The sequence below is a fragment of the Poecilia mexicana genome, unplaced genomic scaffold (assembly GCF_051168715.1).
Source record: "Poecilia mexicana isolate PSO_F unplaced genomic scaffold, ASM5116871v1 scaffold_14, whole genome shotgun sequence".
Taxonomy (NCBI): Eukaryota; Metazoa; Chordata; class Actinopteri; order Cyprinodontiformes; family Poeciliidae; genus Poecilia; species Poecilia mexicana.
In genome coordinates this window covers 2,703,738-2,721,418 of record NW_028263383.1, presented here as the reverse complement: position 1 = coordinate 2,721,418, position 17,681 = coordinate 2,703,738, and positions in this window count along the sequence as shown.

Below are 17,681 nucleotides of genomic sequence, written 5' to 3'. Positions count from 1 at the left end.
AATGAAGTGTTTTTCAATAAATATTTGCCCAATCAGATGCCTAATAAATATGTAATAATATCACAAACAAGCGCAGTGATTGACAAAATTAATGACTGCGGTAAAGTAATCCAGAATTTGTCCACTAGAGGGCACCATTTGGTAAGAAGTGACTTCAGTCACTTGAATCCAAGATTTCAGTACAGAACTGAAATCACTTCCTCAGCAAAATAAGTTGTTTTAAAAAGAGAGAGAAACTCTAAGAAGTGGAAAAACTGCCACATTCTTCTCTGTAGGAGTTATTCATTGATACTGCTTGTTTTTGAGCAGAGAATCTCATATGTTGCAACATTGTTAAGCAGCAACTCTCCCTGTTTCAGCTGTGCGGTTCTAAATCATACCAGATGCAGTTTACGTTGAAATGTTTGAACAAAAGCAGAGGGGAACATTTCTGGACCCAGCATGGACAATCCAGTCATGAGAGCGATAAAAGCTGCGCTTTTCTTTAATGGAGGGAGAGAAAGCTTCGAGAAACACCAGGCAGGCTGGCTGACTCTAAAGTTTAGATGTTTTTTTTTTTTTTTTTTGCATGCTCCAATCTAGAAACTAAAGAACCGCACATGTGGGACAGTTGAGAGAAAATGCAGCTAACACAAAGGAGAAAGAAATGCAAGTTGATGCAAATGCTAGAAAATTTTACCTTAGTTTACAAAGGAAATATATTTAAATCAAAACAGTGGATTAAGCATGGAGACTAACTGTGGCTTCACTTTTTACGCTGCGTGTGTGGCCAGAGAAAGGTGCAAACTTTCAGAGGAGTGAACAAAAGAGAAGAGAGGAAAAAAGAGCTTTCTCTGGGTGTTCCTGAGAGACATTTAAAGCAACAGGGACCCCGATCTTAAAAGGACCCCTACAAGCGCTAAAGTGGGAGGATTTCGGGTTGCAGAGCATGCATTATTAATGGTTCCAAATGGATCTGCAGATTGTATTTTATAACAAGGGCGTTTCTGTAATTGGAATTTCAGCAGCTCTAGGTGGCACGTCGCTTATTTAAATGAGTGAAACTTTCAACCTCCTTTTGAGTTGCTCTCATTGCAACTTTATGGAAAAGTTGCAGAATCAGTCGATAACCATGTTAACACACTCAGAACAGCCCCTGGAAGGAATGCAGAGTGAGGAAAAAAACACAGATCTGTTATCAAACTGATTAATCTGACTGTGTTGATGCATTTTTCCTGCAAACAATGATTTAACATTTAACACCTGCAAATTTTGATTAATTTATCATTTGCTATCACAGAGATGGAAAAAGTTGGGAAAAAAAAGTAATACCCCTTGAACTTTGTTGCATTACCACAAAAACAAATGTTTAATTTAAGTTTTCTGTAGCTGACCAGCACAAAACATTGCACAGTTGTGAAGCAACAGGGAAATACTCAGTGGTTTTATTTTTTACAGACAGAAAAAGAATTGAGTCGATATATTTAATCATTTTTCCTCTGGTACTTTAACAATAATGAGTGAGACACAACTGAAAATACAGCAAGACATGGTTGTCCACCTGCATAAATCCTAAAAACTTTAACTGTCTCCAGGATTAGTTGTGGACTCCAGATGAGACCAAATGGTTTTTTGACTGACATATTCATCAGTAAACATGGTGGTGGCAGCATCATGCTGTAGGGTTGCTTTTTTTCAACAGGGAGAAGGAAGCAGGTCAGATTTTTGTGGTGGTAAACCTGGAAAAAAAACCTATTAGGATCTCCAAAAAACCTGAGAAAGGAGTGAAGATCTTTCAGCAGGATAACAATCTTAAACATTTATACATAAATACGACAAATAGTTTCAATCAAAGCATATTCATGTGTGAGAATTAGCTAGATTAGAGGCCATTCTAATCTAATCTGGGAATTACTGTTCAGAGATAATCTTGAAGTCTTGAAGCTGATAGAGACAGACTCCAGAGATTATCCTTTTTCTACTTCCTCCAAATAATTATGCACTACTTTATGTTAGGCTGTTGCAAAAACTCATGTTGTGGTTATAATGTTATAAAATGTGAAACGGGGTAGAGATATTAATACATTAGTAAGTCTGCAGAGCTGCTCAGGCTCGGGTCAGGGCTTGTATTCTTCTGGAAGGATGTTATCATGGAAAAATAAGTGTTAGATGTATTTTTAGCTCTTTTCTTGTCAGTGATATGAATAACTCCAAAAGCCGCTGCCTTCTGTGGAAATGGAAACTTTTGAAGGCACTTCGACTCCAGCGCTCGCAACGAATATCTTTTAGCTGCACAATTATATATAAAACAGAAACTGCTCGCAAACAAACAACTAATCATTTAAGCTAACAGCAACTATCAGTTCAGCTTCGGTGAAAAGTGAAAGCAAACATTTGAGAAGAGAAACTGGCCAAGTGATTTAAAAACAATCAAGCTGTAATCGCTTCTCACCACTCTATACATCTGTGGCAGCAGCCTTCACAGCACATCGCAGGGACTGAGAGCTGATCACAGGGTAAAGTTTCAAAGTTAAACATGCTCACAAAACTGGTTTCCCCCCCCTCCCCTCCACATGGAGAGCATATGGAAGAAATTCTGCTCTGATTTGGACTTGCCCATGAATAAATCCAGCGTTCTGCTATAAGCTCAGGTTTATGCTACAAAAGCCTGGAGTTTTATTACTAATAGGTGATGAGAACATAATGTACAGTGTGGATTTATAGACTGTTTTAACGATTAACAGTGACTACAACATGTGTTCACACAAACATAGAAGCTGTGGATGCTTTCTTTGTCCACCGAGAGAAAGAAATTTAAAAAAGAGGCTAGTTATTTAGGTTGTGGGTTCAAATCTTAGTTTGATGTTTTTCAGGATGAGCTTAGTCATGGCTGCTTATAGTCACACACACACATACACGCACACACACACACACACACACACACACACACACACACACACACACAAATTGCCCTTTACTCGTGAGAGAGCTAAAAAAAATATATAAAGGTACATAAAGCAGGCCATGTGCCGGGTACCGGTTTAACCTCCCCACGTAATTTGATATTTTATATTACTGAGCCGCTGTACATCACATCTAAATTGGCTGCGCACACCCACACATGTGTTTGCAATTACCCTGATTAGACCTCTGCTCAGGTTGACAGTAGGTGGAGATAAATATTACATGAAGTCCTCAAACTAGTTATTAAATCAAACAGATCGGTACGCTGCAAGGTCCTGAGTAAGAAGTCAAAAATTGAAACGCAAAATCAAACTGAATGGAGTGAAAAAAAAGACTTAAGATCAGATCTGAGCGAAGGCAGATAAACGGGGCCTGAAAGCAGAGAAGCAAACATCAGTAAAGCCGACTTGACCAGAGCGCTAAGAGGAGAAAAAACTAATCTCTGAGCTGATGTACAACGGCTGAAATTCTTCCAGTCACTTTATATATGACTGAATTAGACATCACTGCTGTAAGGCACCATGTGCTGATGCAGATAAATATGTTGCCAACTTTTGTGAAGGTGTGTAAAAAGTCCTAAAAAAAGCATAATCTCACTGAAAATTTGAGTGCATTTATTAATTAGTGATAAAACGGTACATTAAGTTAAAGGAGCGGTGTTATGTATTTTACTATACCTTCAGTTCTTTAATAAATTCTGTATATTTCAAATATGACCTAAGAAACAGAACCCATTGGACCTTGCAAGCTTTTTACCCCGTGCATGTCCCTGTGTGGTCGCACTGATGCCTTTTGCTTTTTTACAAAGTTTTTTTTTTTTTGTTGTTTCGGGAACTGACAAGCTGATGGGACACCGCCATCATGTCCCCATCGTCCGACCGCGAAATCTTCCATGCTCCTCCTGAGCGTCACGCTAAGACAACGGGAGGGTTGAAAGAAATTTGACTTCGCAATTTAACACTTTGAAAATTGGGTCTCTGATGCTTTAAAAGCTCCTGCTCTTTCTGAAAGGAAGCAACCACAACGGTGCTCCTCTATCACCGCTTCAAGACCGTTTTTACCAGCGTCGCACTTAGACGTAGCTGGTACAAGAAGCTCTGCAGATGCTCAGTTCCACCAGGTGTTTGCTAAGTACTGCTGGCTAGTCTGAAGGAGCCGAGTATGAGGTCCAGCCAGGCGTTTTGCTACGGTAGATTAAATGATTTCTCAAGCCTGTGTAAATTACTCCAGGTATGGTTCTGATGAGGTAATATCATGACTTAAAGCTCAAGAAAGTTTAATTTACATAATACTGCCCCTGTAATCATCTAAATCAAAGGTGGTGCATCTGTTTCAGCATCTGCTGGTGTGTTTTGGTTTGTGTGGGTCACGTCACTAAGTACTGGGCTCCTATCTGGAGGCCCATAAAGGTACTGAGCTGGGAATCTCTTCCACTTCTCACAGAGCATAATGGCAAAGTCCCCCTGCAGGTGACACATTCTCTGCTACATACACCTGCTGTCCAATGATTTAATCAAGTCAATAATGCCGTTAGGATCCATGTTGACATGACCTTTTTCTATATCAAAACTGCTCTGGCACATTGAGGCAACCAGCTTCTCCATATTGCATGTCTGAACTGTAAAATAGGACACAAGAAATGGTGGATTTTCTTTGTCCTCCCTTCTGTGGTAGATTTGGTTGTTGTCCAGTTACTGGCCAACAGAAATGTGTTTCACTGTGTTTGTACCCCTGGGAAACTAAACTTCCTTTATAACTAATGTGATGTCCTTAAAAACTTAAAGAAAAAGTATAAATTCTAGAAATTTGAAAAGTTGGTAACACTTTATTTGAAGGGGGGTGAATAAGACTGTCATGACACTTTCATTACTGATATACATTTGTTATAAAAGTATTACTGATTGCACTTTAAAAATTAGGTATCTTTATGTTATTGAAGGTAAAATTTAAACAGTAATGATTTCTTGGTTAATATCAAGTTGTCGTAACAAAGACATTTTGAATAATGTCAACTTTGTATTAAAAGTGTCATAATTTACTGAATGACGCTTTATGACAACAGTCATAAATATTCATGAAGGCTTATTCATGTTCATGACAGGTGTTATGTCATGTTTATGAAAGTGTCATGACAGTCTTATTCAACCCCCTTCAAATAAAGTGTTACCGAAAAGTTTATTTTAAAAATGTTTAGCTTCATTTTGAACAAATTATTTCTTTACATGGCATTCTTTCACACCACTATATTCTCATAAAAAAACAATAAAAAAATGTTTAAAGGACACATTATGTCCTATTTATGAATGAGATGTGCATGATTAAAATGTTTTATTCTTAGTTATCTTTAATTAAGTATTGAAATTAAAATTTTAATGTCAGACAGGCTTATTAGATTTAGGTGATATAGTTTCTTGCTGTTTTTTTGTGCAGACTGTTTATATTTCACTTCAGGTCTTTCAGTTTTACGTTTATTGATGTCGATAATTTTATTTTTAAAGACTTTTTGAAGGATGCTGAACAAACTTTACTAATGCACTGCAATAAATTGACTTCATTAAAACTAACACTTTAGATTTATTTATTTGTGTCGTCATATATCCTGATAATTCTGCAAATTCTGTAGGGAGTAGTGTGTGTGTGTGTGTGTGTGTGTGTGTGTGTGTGTGCGTGTGTGTGTGTGTGTGTGTGTGTGTGTTATCAAATGCAATCTCTCTATATAATTGTGACTTATTTTACTAGGTAAATATAAACTCAAATATCTTGCAGATTTAGGTTGGATTCATTTTAAATCCCGATTATACCAATGGAGATGTCTGCAACATTTATATGTTTTGTACAGTTTGTCCACAAACTAGACCTTTTTGAAACAAGAACTTTACAAACTACAACTCAATTTATGAGGATTTCTAAATCTCCTCTCCTCACTGTCCCTCTGTCCTGATTCAGTTTGCAATGAAGATTAATATTATTAAAGTTCTAGCATGCTTTCATAGAGTGTTGCTTAAAACAAATGCATATAATCAGATTTATTTTTAATTCCAGCACAAAGACCTGAGCAAGCCAAACATAAAAGTTGCTCCATGAGCAAGCATTTTTAAAATGCAAATTAAAACAGATTGAACAAAGGCAGCTTCTGCAGAATTTGGTCAGTCTAAAGTCTCTCATTGACTGAGGAAAAAATAAATGAATCAATAAAAATCCATAGCAGTAAATAAATTCAAGCAGCCATCATAGTTTCTACTCAAACAGCAGAATGACTGAACTTCAAAACAAATCTTGTAACATGAATTTGCAGAAGGTTCACGTTGCAAGATGTTTTCCTTTAATGCAATATGTCACATGACAGTCACTTTAATGTTGATGTATTTTTTTTTTTTTGGGGGGGGGGGTTATTGTACACAAAGAAACATTATTGTGGATGAAGTTTAAAAAAATACATTTTTTAAATAGATAAAAATCTGATGAGTGGAGCGTACAACGTAGTTCCAGCTTAATACTGGATAAAGATCTGTAACAAGTTTTTCCTCAAGCATTTAACCAGCTTTCTTATCACTACAGATGATCCCGTGGCATGATGCTGCCACCAACATGTTTCACACATCACACAAACATGTAGGCTAAAAAAAAATCTGTTCTAGTCTCATCAGAGCAGAGCACCTTCTGCAAAATGTTTGCTGTGTCCGTGGTTCATAAACTTCTCATGGTTTTCCTCTTGCCAGATTTATGATGTTTGATCAACAGATTGTTCCACCCGAGATGTGGATCTCTACAGCTCCTCCAGAAACACAACAAACCTGCCTGCATGTCTGAAGTTGCTGCCATATTTGTTTTGAACACAGCTCAGCGAGATGAAGTTCAGACGTAGTTTTGTATTATCCGACCTCTCTTCAGCATTCTTTGGTCCTTAAGATGCTTACAGCAAACCTTTAAGGGCTTCACACACCATAGTTATACGCCTTGTGTTGCTCCATTACCTAACATCCAAATATAACACATTGAAGATGTAGCATGTAAGTACGGGAATGTACAACAGGTGTAATTTTAAGTAAAACTGTCTAAAGCCTTTTTGGATATTATACAGGATTTCATAAACTTAAGGCTGATATGCAATCAACTAAACCTTAAAGCATTTTTCTCAGACAAGCAAAAATATTTTGATTATTTGGAGTGCAATGCAAATTTATTTTTGACTATCATCCAAAACTGTACTATTTGCACAGCTGTTCCTTAAAAATATGAAAACTGTTAATGGATTGAAGATTGATGTGCAAGTAAAACAGCAACTGGTAAAAATCAGGTATGTTAAGATTACAAACAGCAGAGCATTAAAAGACCAGATCAGAATTCCTCTGCAGATTTGATTTGAGATTTGCCGCCTGGTAACAACTGTACCGTGTGCTGTAAATCAACAGCACAAGTCGTCCTTTAAGCGACTTCAGACGACCAAAACAGGGTTAGTGTTTCACTGCTGTGCGCTCCATTCATGTGATAATCATGCACATGTGAGGAATCTTACTGCCGTCTTGATTCGGCTTCCTGTCAGTTTGTTGCGTTACACCCAGTGTGTTTGTGAACATTATGGAGAATATGGAGCATCCTCTTTACCTCTGCGTGTGTTTGTGACAGCATGGCCTCCCGCCACCTGACACACACACCAGGCACGCATCCTCACACACTACTACCGCAGTCTTTTTGAATACATCTCGCCTGATTCACGTTAACCCATAAAACATGTCTGACATATTAATCGGCTCTGTGTGTGGGGGTAGCTCTACTACCGCGCTGCTGTTCGGGGGGAGAGGACTCTCATTGGACCGCCTTACGCATGTGAGCAGCCAATAAGAGAAGATTGAATCTCTCCTCTCCTAGCAACAAGACTCTTTTTCCTCAGTGCGGCGCAATCAGCAAGCTGACACCCATAATTTTACAATATGAATAATTGCAGCTTTACAGCTTTTGCAGCAGAAGCAGCGAAACAAGTTTAGCCTTCTCCACATCCACATTGGGACATCCTTTTCTTCCCTCTGCTCTGTATCTCGGCTGCAGCTACGACTCCGAGTGCATTCAGGCTAGTCTTGAGTTGCCATCTTAAAGGAGCCGGCCTGCATATTTAAGTTTTTGTCTGTGTGCGCTCACAGGCGGTGGGTAATGGTCTGTACTTGTTGACCTCGCTGCGCTGAGTGCTGGGGCCTCTCTCAGGAGGGAGAAGGAATACCTTGGCACAGAACTATCGTTTCTCGAGACACTACGAGGCCTTAGAGCTTCTCCTTTTGTGCAGAAACTCCTGGTGGCTGCACGAAACTGTATTTCTCTCAAATATAGGACAGAGTTATATTGCGATGCATAATTCTTTAGCTACAGATGTCACAGCGACTACAAAGGGAAGAGTGCAAAGAGAAAATCTCCCGTGTAGATAATGCTCAGGAACACTAAAAATGATTGAAAGTTTACGGTAATTTTCAGGAACTTGGCTTTGACTCTTGTGCTGCACCTGTTGCCATGCTACAACTCTGCACGTGTACATAGCTGTCCGACCCCTGACCCTGAACGCATTCCTGTCCTTTCCCTTTAGGGAGCCGGAGAGAGCGCAGCATATGTCAGTGTCTGCACAACAGTTTCAGTAAAACCCAACTACTTTTTGCCTCTTTATTTTTTTTTTTTGCTTTCTGTGTTTTAATAGCATCGACTGCTGAAAACTCAGGTACAGACAAGAGTTTGCTGGTTTAAAACACAGAATGTTTTCATGCATTTTTTTTCTTATAATCTCCAGGGAGAGTTCGGTATTTGGTTTGTTCAGCCGTTATGAGCTGAAATCAGAAATGGGAGTTGCACGGTTGGAAGTCTGAAGATAAACCCCTGTTCTGAAGTCTCCGTCTCTCACATCTCTGTGAAATTTGACGTCTGGCGATTTGTACAACCAGTCTGAACTTACACTTACAGAATGACATCTCACAGCCCTAAGAGGTCAATTAGGGTGGGATACAGGAAGCATCTGGCAAACTGAGATGCAAATAATTAACTACTCATATAGCCTCCCGCCTTCTTCAGCGTCTTCAGTCGAGTTCCTCAATATCTGGCAGCAGCAACAAAATCCCCCACAAAGCTCATTTAGTCCACTTTCAATGAAGACGGACAAGAAGAAAGCGGCTCTTCTTTGAAGTGTGTTCCCCTCCATCCTGCTCCGGCCCCACCTCCTGTCCGGCGGATCAAGCCGTTACAGTATACGAGCCGCTCTCGCACACAACCGCTCTTCAACCTTAGGTGACCCTTGCACTCATCAGACCCCGCTCTCCCGCGGAGGAATGCTGCTTGTTGGAGATTTTAATATTCTCCAGCCCTGTGTGCCCTCAAATTTGGTGGTGCGGCGTTAACACAAGCTGACACCACAGATTAGCCACAGACATCAGGAATGCCGCGGCCTTTTTGTGCCACGTGGACCTTGGCCAAAATGGCCTTTGGATGCAGGGGCCACAGAGACTAAGATAAACGGCTCCACGATGGAAAGACACAATCTGCATTGTGTCCTTCTAATGAATACTTTACAGCAGTTTGAAAAAGTTTCTACACCTCTAGACTGTTTTCAACACTTTTCCAAGTTACAATCAAAGACTTCAATGTGATAAAAAAATCTGAGAAATTAAGCCAATCCAGCCTACAAACCATGTAGAAGACTCAGAAAACACGTGGAAGAGGATGACTTGGTCAGGTGACGAAAAATTTATTTATTTATTTATTTTTGGTTTAAATAAAAATAAAAGTGTAGCAAAAAAAATAAAAATACTCTACATCACTTTCCCTACTGTGAAAGATGGTGGCCTGCCAGGCTATGTAGTTGTTTAAAAATATTCAGGAATTACAATGGCCTAGTCAAAGGCCAGACGTGACTGAAATCTAAATCTAAGCTTAAAATCTACAGGTGCAAAGCTGGTGGAGAGATGCTGTTAAGAACAAAATACACTCAAAGAAATGAATGAAGTTTCTTCTGTCAGGAAGTAATATTAAAATTATGCATCTGTTGCTATGGAAATTTAAAAATTAAGTGTTAGAACAATTAAAGAAATTATCTTTTGTATGACTGCAACAACATGAAATAAAATATGCAGACACATTTGTCAAAATTATATTACTTCAACACTCACAGATGGTTTTTTTAAAAAAAAGACTAAAATAAACATAGGTAAAACTTTTTTTTTTCTACACCAACATATTGGGATTAAATTCTGACTGACTTAATCTAGTTCAATATCAGAACTGACTGCAATTAAATACTGTACCTCAATCTTAGGCTCTCTGCTGTCTTTGCATCATTCAAAGACAGAAAAACTGGTAAATGCAGTGAAATGATGCACAGTAAATAAGATGTTTGCGAAATAAAAATATTTTCCTAATTTATCTTTATGTCTAATGAAGGAAATATTTAAAACATTTAAGAACATTCTCTGTTTTTCATCCCTTGGATTGAAAATAAACTTCTTCAAACATTATTCCAGTTGTAATGTTACATATAATTTATCTTGTACAAATTACACAGATGTGTTTGCACAGGTTTGTTTTCTTTGATAATGTTTATGATAATGAATCATAAAAACAACAGATCTCAAAGTCAACGTTGTTTTCACTATGAAATGAAAATCAAGCAGCAACTTTAACCATATGAAAGTCTTAAAAAATACAATTTGGCTGTCATTTTGTATTTGTATTTTCTATTATTAAGTTATACAGAAGATCACAATCTTCTCAAGATTGCGCTGTTTTCCATTTCGACCGTAACGAAACAAATATTTAAAAATGATCTGCTTATATTTGTTGATAAAAAAAACAAACTACATTTTCATACAAGTTTAAATTCCACCTACAAGCTTTTCACATGGCAATAAAGACTTAAAATACTGATTTTCTCTGACTGGTACAATGTTTTTAAAAGAGGAGTGGCATCACACATAATGACAAAATATCACTAGAGGTGCGTTTATATCATCTAACAATTTTGAGTTTTCTTCATCTCTGGAGTCACCAAACAGACAATAACTTTCATTTTTTGTTTGAGAGCAACATATACATGAAATATTGTATCTTTAGGGTAATATAATGTATGGACCCAGTTTATTGAATCGTAAATATGCTACAAACATCTTCAAAAAACTTAAACTGATCCCATGTTGGGGAAAAATCATTTACAGATGAATTTAAGAACACTAGATGACACTTTGACTCTTCAACTTTTTAATGATCAACAAATACACTGGTAAATTTGTCCATCCACTAAATATTGTTTCCTATATCAGATCAATGACAAAATATCACTAGAGGTGTGTTTATATCATCTAACAATTTTGAGTTTCCTGGATGATGTACAGTTTTCTGCTGGTTTCGATTTAAGTCTTTTGCTCCGTTTTCGCTGTGGCTCCAGAAATGAGCCATCTGGATGCAAAATATTTAATTTTCTCAGTTTCTCTTGCAAATTCCTTAGTTTTCTATTTCAATATAACTGCGTTCCTTCTTTCCTGTAACTATCTCTGTGAATGAAAATATGCCGCAAACAATGTCTGCATAAGCAAAGGTTTAATTAGCAGTGTTGTTTCCCACTCAGGATTTGAGACAGGGTTGTGTTCATTCATGCTGTGTCACAATCATATAAATTTATGAAAGGGAATCTGCGCGCACAGATCCATAAACATGAATTATGAAAGATTTCCACCTTCGTGCTCGAACAGTTTTAGTAATAAAACTACAAAGTCATCAGACGTCTCGGTTGTTTTGTCTTTTTTAGAGCAGCTGTAAATCACAGTTTGTTTATGTCAAGTTGTCACGTTCCAACACATTAGGTTTGGTGGCGCACATCAAGTTTACAGGGGATGACAAAGGAAGTAACTGAGCTAATCTGTCATTATGCAAAGCAAAGCAGGGGTGACCAAAGTGTGGCGTGGGGGCCATATGTGGCCCTGGGAACGATTTTGTGGCCACAATTCAACAATGTTATAAATTTGTCACCACACGCAGTTGACACAAAAACATTTTTTTCAAAATTTTCAAGGTGAAGTTTTTTTTAATTTACTTCACACCCTTTCAATAAAAGATATAAGTTAAAATCTTCTTAACATAAAAAATATTAGGTACAACAAACTGTGTGACATTTTCTAAACAAATAAATCAAAAGGAAAACCATCCAAATTTATTACATCTTATTTTTAAAAGGGCAGCCCCTTTAAATACTGTCAATGTTGTGCTTTTGATCTTAAAATGTAGAAAATTGTCATTTAAACTTGATAAGTCAATTTCAAGAACATCATTTCAAGAAAAATTGGTCAGATATCAATATACAAATTTACATGAAAAATATTTTTCCCCCAAATCAGAATATATTGAAAATTTTATAAACTTTATATTCATTGGAATATGTCATTCTTTTCATTTTCAAATGCTATTATTCTGCAGAATCATATCAGTCTATTGTGCATTCTATGATGCAGTAAGAGAAATACTGTGAAAATGAAAGGAATCTGATATCAGTTAAATGCCATCACTTTAACACCAACCTGCACTTTGACACCACAAACACGGCCTAAACACATCAGAGATCATCACCAACAACCTACACAAACAAGAGTGTGAAAAACGACAGCTTGAATCAATACTTTGTTTAAACAGAGAGCAGCTGCTGAAGGAGAACTGCGATCGTGAGAGCTCGATTTCAAAGAGGACGCGAGCAGCTGGAAGGAACCTGAGTTGGGTGGATGCCGTGTGTTGGGGAAAAAAAAAATCCATCTGCTCTGCTGATCTTTGTAGAGTTACCCCAATTTGGTTTTTCATTTGTAAGAGGAAAAAATAACTAAAATGTTTGGTTGGAAAATAAAATTTTGTTGCATTTTACTGTGTTTTTTTTGTTTTAAGGGAATTTCAGTTTTTACATTTTGTCACATTACAAGAATTAAAAATTCCATTAGAACACATTTGTGTGATATTTTGACATAAATGAGTGCATAATTATGAACCAAATGGAAAAGTATGCATGGTTTATAATCTGGCGTGCATCTGTATCCATCACCTTGGATAACAGCATTTCACTGTAATTAGAAATACAAGACTTTGTGGAGTTTTCCTCTACTTGCTTTGCCCAAAGCGAGAATTTTTTTTTTTTCTTACCCTTATTTGTAAAACACATCAAGCGTAGTTAGTATAACTGCAGAAAATATGAACATCAATTTTCTGATATACTCTCAACTGGATTTATTTCTAGACTTTGACTAGATTATTCTGTCACATCAACATGCATTGATCTAAACTTCTTCAGGCTGAGGAATTTATTCAGAGTATCTGCTTTGTTAACCCTGCTTTCTGAAACATAATGTAGGACAACAAGCGGTTAAACAACAGTGAACAGGTGAGACACGGGGGGGCAGGGGAATTAACAGAGCAGGTACGGAGGGATCTGAGGAGAAGATAAGGAAACTGATATTTATCTGCTGGGAAGGAGATCAGTGACCTGTGACCCAGGTGAGACTAATCAACTAAATGCAACACAGCTGAGTGATGATCAGAACTGAGGAAAGATGACTGAAAACAAGAAACAAAAACATCTGCTCAATCAAAAGCTAAGGACCAACAGTAAAGTGATAACATAACCCAACGCATGAAGAACAAAAATACAAGAATCAATAATATTAAAACAAGGAACCAAGTACGGAACATCATGAGTGACAAAAATAAACAACAAAAAAATCACCCAAAATGATGTAAATAGGAGTTAACACAAAGACTCACAGATCATGTGTCAAAAATTACAATGAAAATTAAAGTAAACAGATCATGTTCGCTACTGTTGGTTTTAATCTTTTTCCTAATTTCAAATTGTGTGCCATTTTATCTTGTTTTTGGCTGAGGACAGATGACAAATATTTCCATAAGAAAACAAATTTGTTGCAGGCGGATCATTAAGCGATCTCAGCCTGGATATATATTTTGGTGTTTCAGTCTGTTCAGGTCACACTGACTTGCATCTCTCTGCCCAGAGCCTTATTCCGAATCAAGCACCTGATGATGAGGAGCCTCAGTTACAGGAATCATTGCTGTGTTCAGCAGTAACAAATTACTGGAACAGCTGACGTGTCGGCGTGTTTCACCAAAACATTCTGAACAAAATAAGTAGCAGACAGGGAGAGGGAGATAAGTCTCTGCTGAGTTTGGCAGATAATAATTTTTCTGGTCAGAAGAATGACTGAAATGTCTTTTTTTTTAAATTGTGTTTTAATTAGGAATATAAATATTACACATTCTTTTCATATTTGAGTGTATTAATAGGGTTTGTTTTGTGTCAGATGGGATGATTCAGTGTCCATAGCTGTTGGTGGGATGATTTGTTGATGAGCGTTGGGAATATGACAACAAGCATAGATGACAGAGAGCAGTGACTGTGTGTTCACAAACAAGTTGGTATTGTAACCCCCAAAAACAGCGTTTTTCAAACAAGTTCCCATTTCAGTCTGGCTCATCCTCAAAAAATACGCAACAAGCTCCAACCTGAGCTCCGACAGGTGAGGACCACAGAGTTATCTCAGGTAAGAAGTTCAAATTTAGCAAAATGATTAGCTACTCTTCAATGAAATGTGTGGCAGCATCGGTAGACGGCATCCAAAAATAGCTCAAATGTACCGTACTATGCAACGAGGGAATGGGGTGCTAAAACTAGTCCAGCATAAGAATGAAATAATAACCGATAATGCATGTATGGGGTGTGTTTAATTAGCACAACAAACTGCAAATCCTTTCTGTACATATTCAAACGACATGGCAGATTGTGTGACTGTGAACACACGTTGCTTTTCAAAAGCAATGATGTCATTTTAGAAGTTGACATTAGGAAATAACACAATAGTGTTTTGGTGACCCACATTCTGCCAAGTAAGGGATGTACCTCCTGATTCAGTGCAGTAATGGAAACCAGAGTGAAATATTTCTTCCTCATGCAGGAGGTGCTGCTGAAACTCATATTATAATGATACATTAGTAAAGCGTGGTAATTTAAGAATTTATTGCTATTAATTTGAAGGGTTGCAGCTAATGAAAACTTAAAATTCGGCGGCAGAGAAAATTATAAGCCAAGACTGCTTTGATGGTGATTTCCTGCTCATCTGCATTGATGGCTCTGCTTCCTCTCATCTTCCTCTTGATAATATTTCTATACTGACTCTGTTGTTTTAGATCAGACCAGTTTGCAGGTCAATCAGGTCCAGAAAAACGTTTCTGATGCATTCTCTGGTTCAAGGGGCTAAACCCAAGGAAAGTTTGTTGTAGCCCGACTCCAGGATACAGTTTCGCCTGGTGGCTCTTATAGCATGAACTTCAGCTTCAGTCCACATCTGGTTAGTTTCCACCAAACTGTCAAGTGGACTGTCTTTCAAAATCCTCTCAGAAAGTCCTGCTTTTCTTTTTAGAGTCTACTTTTTAGATCATTATGCACTGAGACTCCTATTCTTACAACCCAGAAAAGGAACTAGAACGAACCAAGTTCACCCAGCAGCCTGAAGTGACCCAGTGCCGGTTTTGTGTCCATTCGGATTTTTTTGCCGTGGTCGTTTCACTTCCAAATATGTTTTCAGTGTTTTGCCAACCCTCATAAATAGAAGAAGTGTTCAATGTTTGCGGAAGTAAACATGGATGCTAACGGTGGAGCATAGCTTACGATTTTGAAGTTGCTGTCCGACCGGAGCAGCACTTTAATAACTTAATTCTCATTATCGTCCGCCATGGCTGTTGTTTTTCTTCCCGCTTGCGCGTATCAGGACGCAGAATAGTGACATTTGTCGACATTCACGTCCACGATTGCGACCTGGCCATTAGGTCACATTTGAATCGGATACGTATCGGATACCCAAGAGGCCTGGATCGCATTTGAAAAGAATCCAACCTGTGTTGTTCAGACTGTCATGAAAAGATCAGATACAGGTCGTATTATGACTCCAGAAAAACTACTTCCAGAACATAAACATTTAGTTTTTATTTTTCCTTAGAAATTGTGGAGTACTTTTACAAATTTAGAGCATACTTAGAAAGTCCAGAGGATACTTACTTATACTTACCTAGCAACCCAGAACAGGAGAATCTAGTTTATATACTTTAGACCAACATTATTAGATTATTTTTCTTCTTTTGCTCTTTCCTTTGGTTTGTTATTTTGTTTCCATTTCCTTTTAATTCAGGTAAAGCACTTTGAATTGCCTTGTTGCTGAAAATGTGCCATATAAATAAAATTACCTTACCTAACCTTCAAATAAGCTTTTTTCCTTTCACTTAACTTTTCTTTAATATGCTTGAAAAAGGCCAACTGTGGCACTTAGCTTCTTTAGCAATTATATTTAGTGTACAGAAAACTGTCAATTCTGCAGTTTCCTCATGGTGGTGTAGGAACTATAACTCTTACTTTTTTAATTGAATTACTAAAATAAATCAACTTTGAGATAATATTCAAATTTATTGCTATGCAACTGTAAATCAAATGGACTCAGAGTTAAAGAAGTCTCTCTCTTTTTTTTTTTTTTACAAAAAGTAGAACAGCACAGAACTCAGACTCAAGTATAAAGATTTTAATTATTTTACTCTTTAAAAGTGAAATGGTTAACTGTTTTGCTATTATGGAAAACTGTCTAAAATCATGAAGAAAAACCAAAATTGGATCTATTTTGTATTCAGTGTAGTCTCTCTAATATGTTTACAGTGATACACACAAAATTAACCTGATTGTAGAGAAACAAAATATCACTAATCATTTCTTCTGTGGTGGATTTTATTTATATGTCGAGCAGGTTTTTTTTGTATTGATGCAAAAAAAGTTTTAGTTTTTTTCTGTCCTACTATCACAATCAGAGATGATGGGTTTTATGATAGACGAGGAAAGACTACACATCCTTCTGTCTATATGAGAGGGTGGATGGCAACACAGGCAAGCGTGACACTGTTGATTTAGTTAAAAACAATCATTATCTAGCATTATATTTATTCTATTCCCCGAGTAAAAGTACTCAAATTAACCGCTGGATTTCTCTAAATGTTTTTTCTCTTGCACCACCACTTCTTTATAAATGAGGTGCCAAAGATGTAGTTGGTATAAACGTCATGTGTTGGTTCTGTTTTGAACTATTTTACAGAACAAACGTCTGCGTTTCTTCTGCAGGAACAACCGTCCTCTGCACCGTTCAGTGATCTGCCGTAATGCCACAACTCTAGTGTGTCTTACCTTTCTCAATTTGTTCTTATTTGGTTTCATTACCCGCATCCCTGATTTGCATGAATGTAATGTTGATAAAACTAAAATCTATTTCAGCTACATACAAAGAGCTCTGCTGTAATTCTTTTCAGACAGATCCATGCGGGCAAGTTTTGCTTCTTTTTCTTTGTGAGAGAGACGCCACAGTGGTGATGAAGTAAGTTGTGAGAGTACTGCGGAGTATTTCTGCAGTGCTCCTGTTGCTGTGAGGGGAGTTGGTGGGGTTACTGTGACAGTGCATTAGCAGCCAGAGTCCATTCTCTGCGTCCCCAGAGAGACCAGAGGAGGCATATTAACATTCTCCTGAGAAGGGCCACAGGATCTGCCTTCAATGCTGTCTGACTCCAAACAAAAGATGGTGTGTTTGTGCATATGCACATGTGTGAAACTCAGCAAGCTGCCGGTGAATGTGTGTGTGTGTGGCTGTGAGCATCAGAAAAAAAAAAAGCAAAACAAAGAGAGGGAACACGGGGAAACA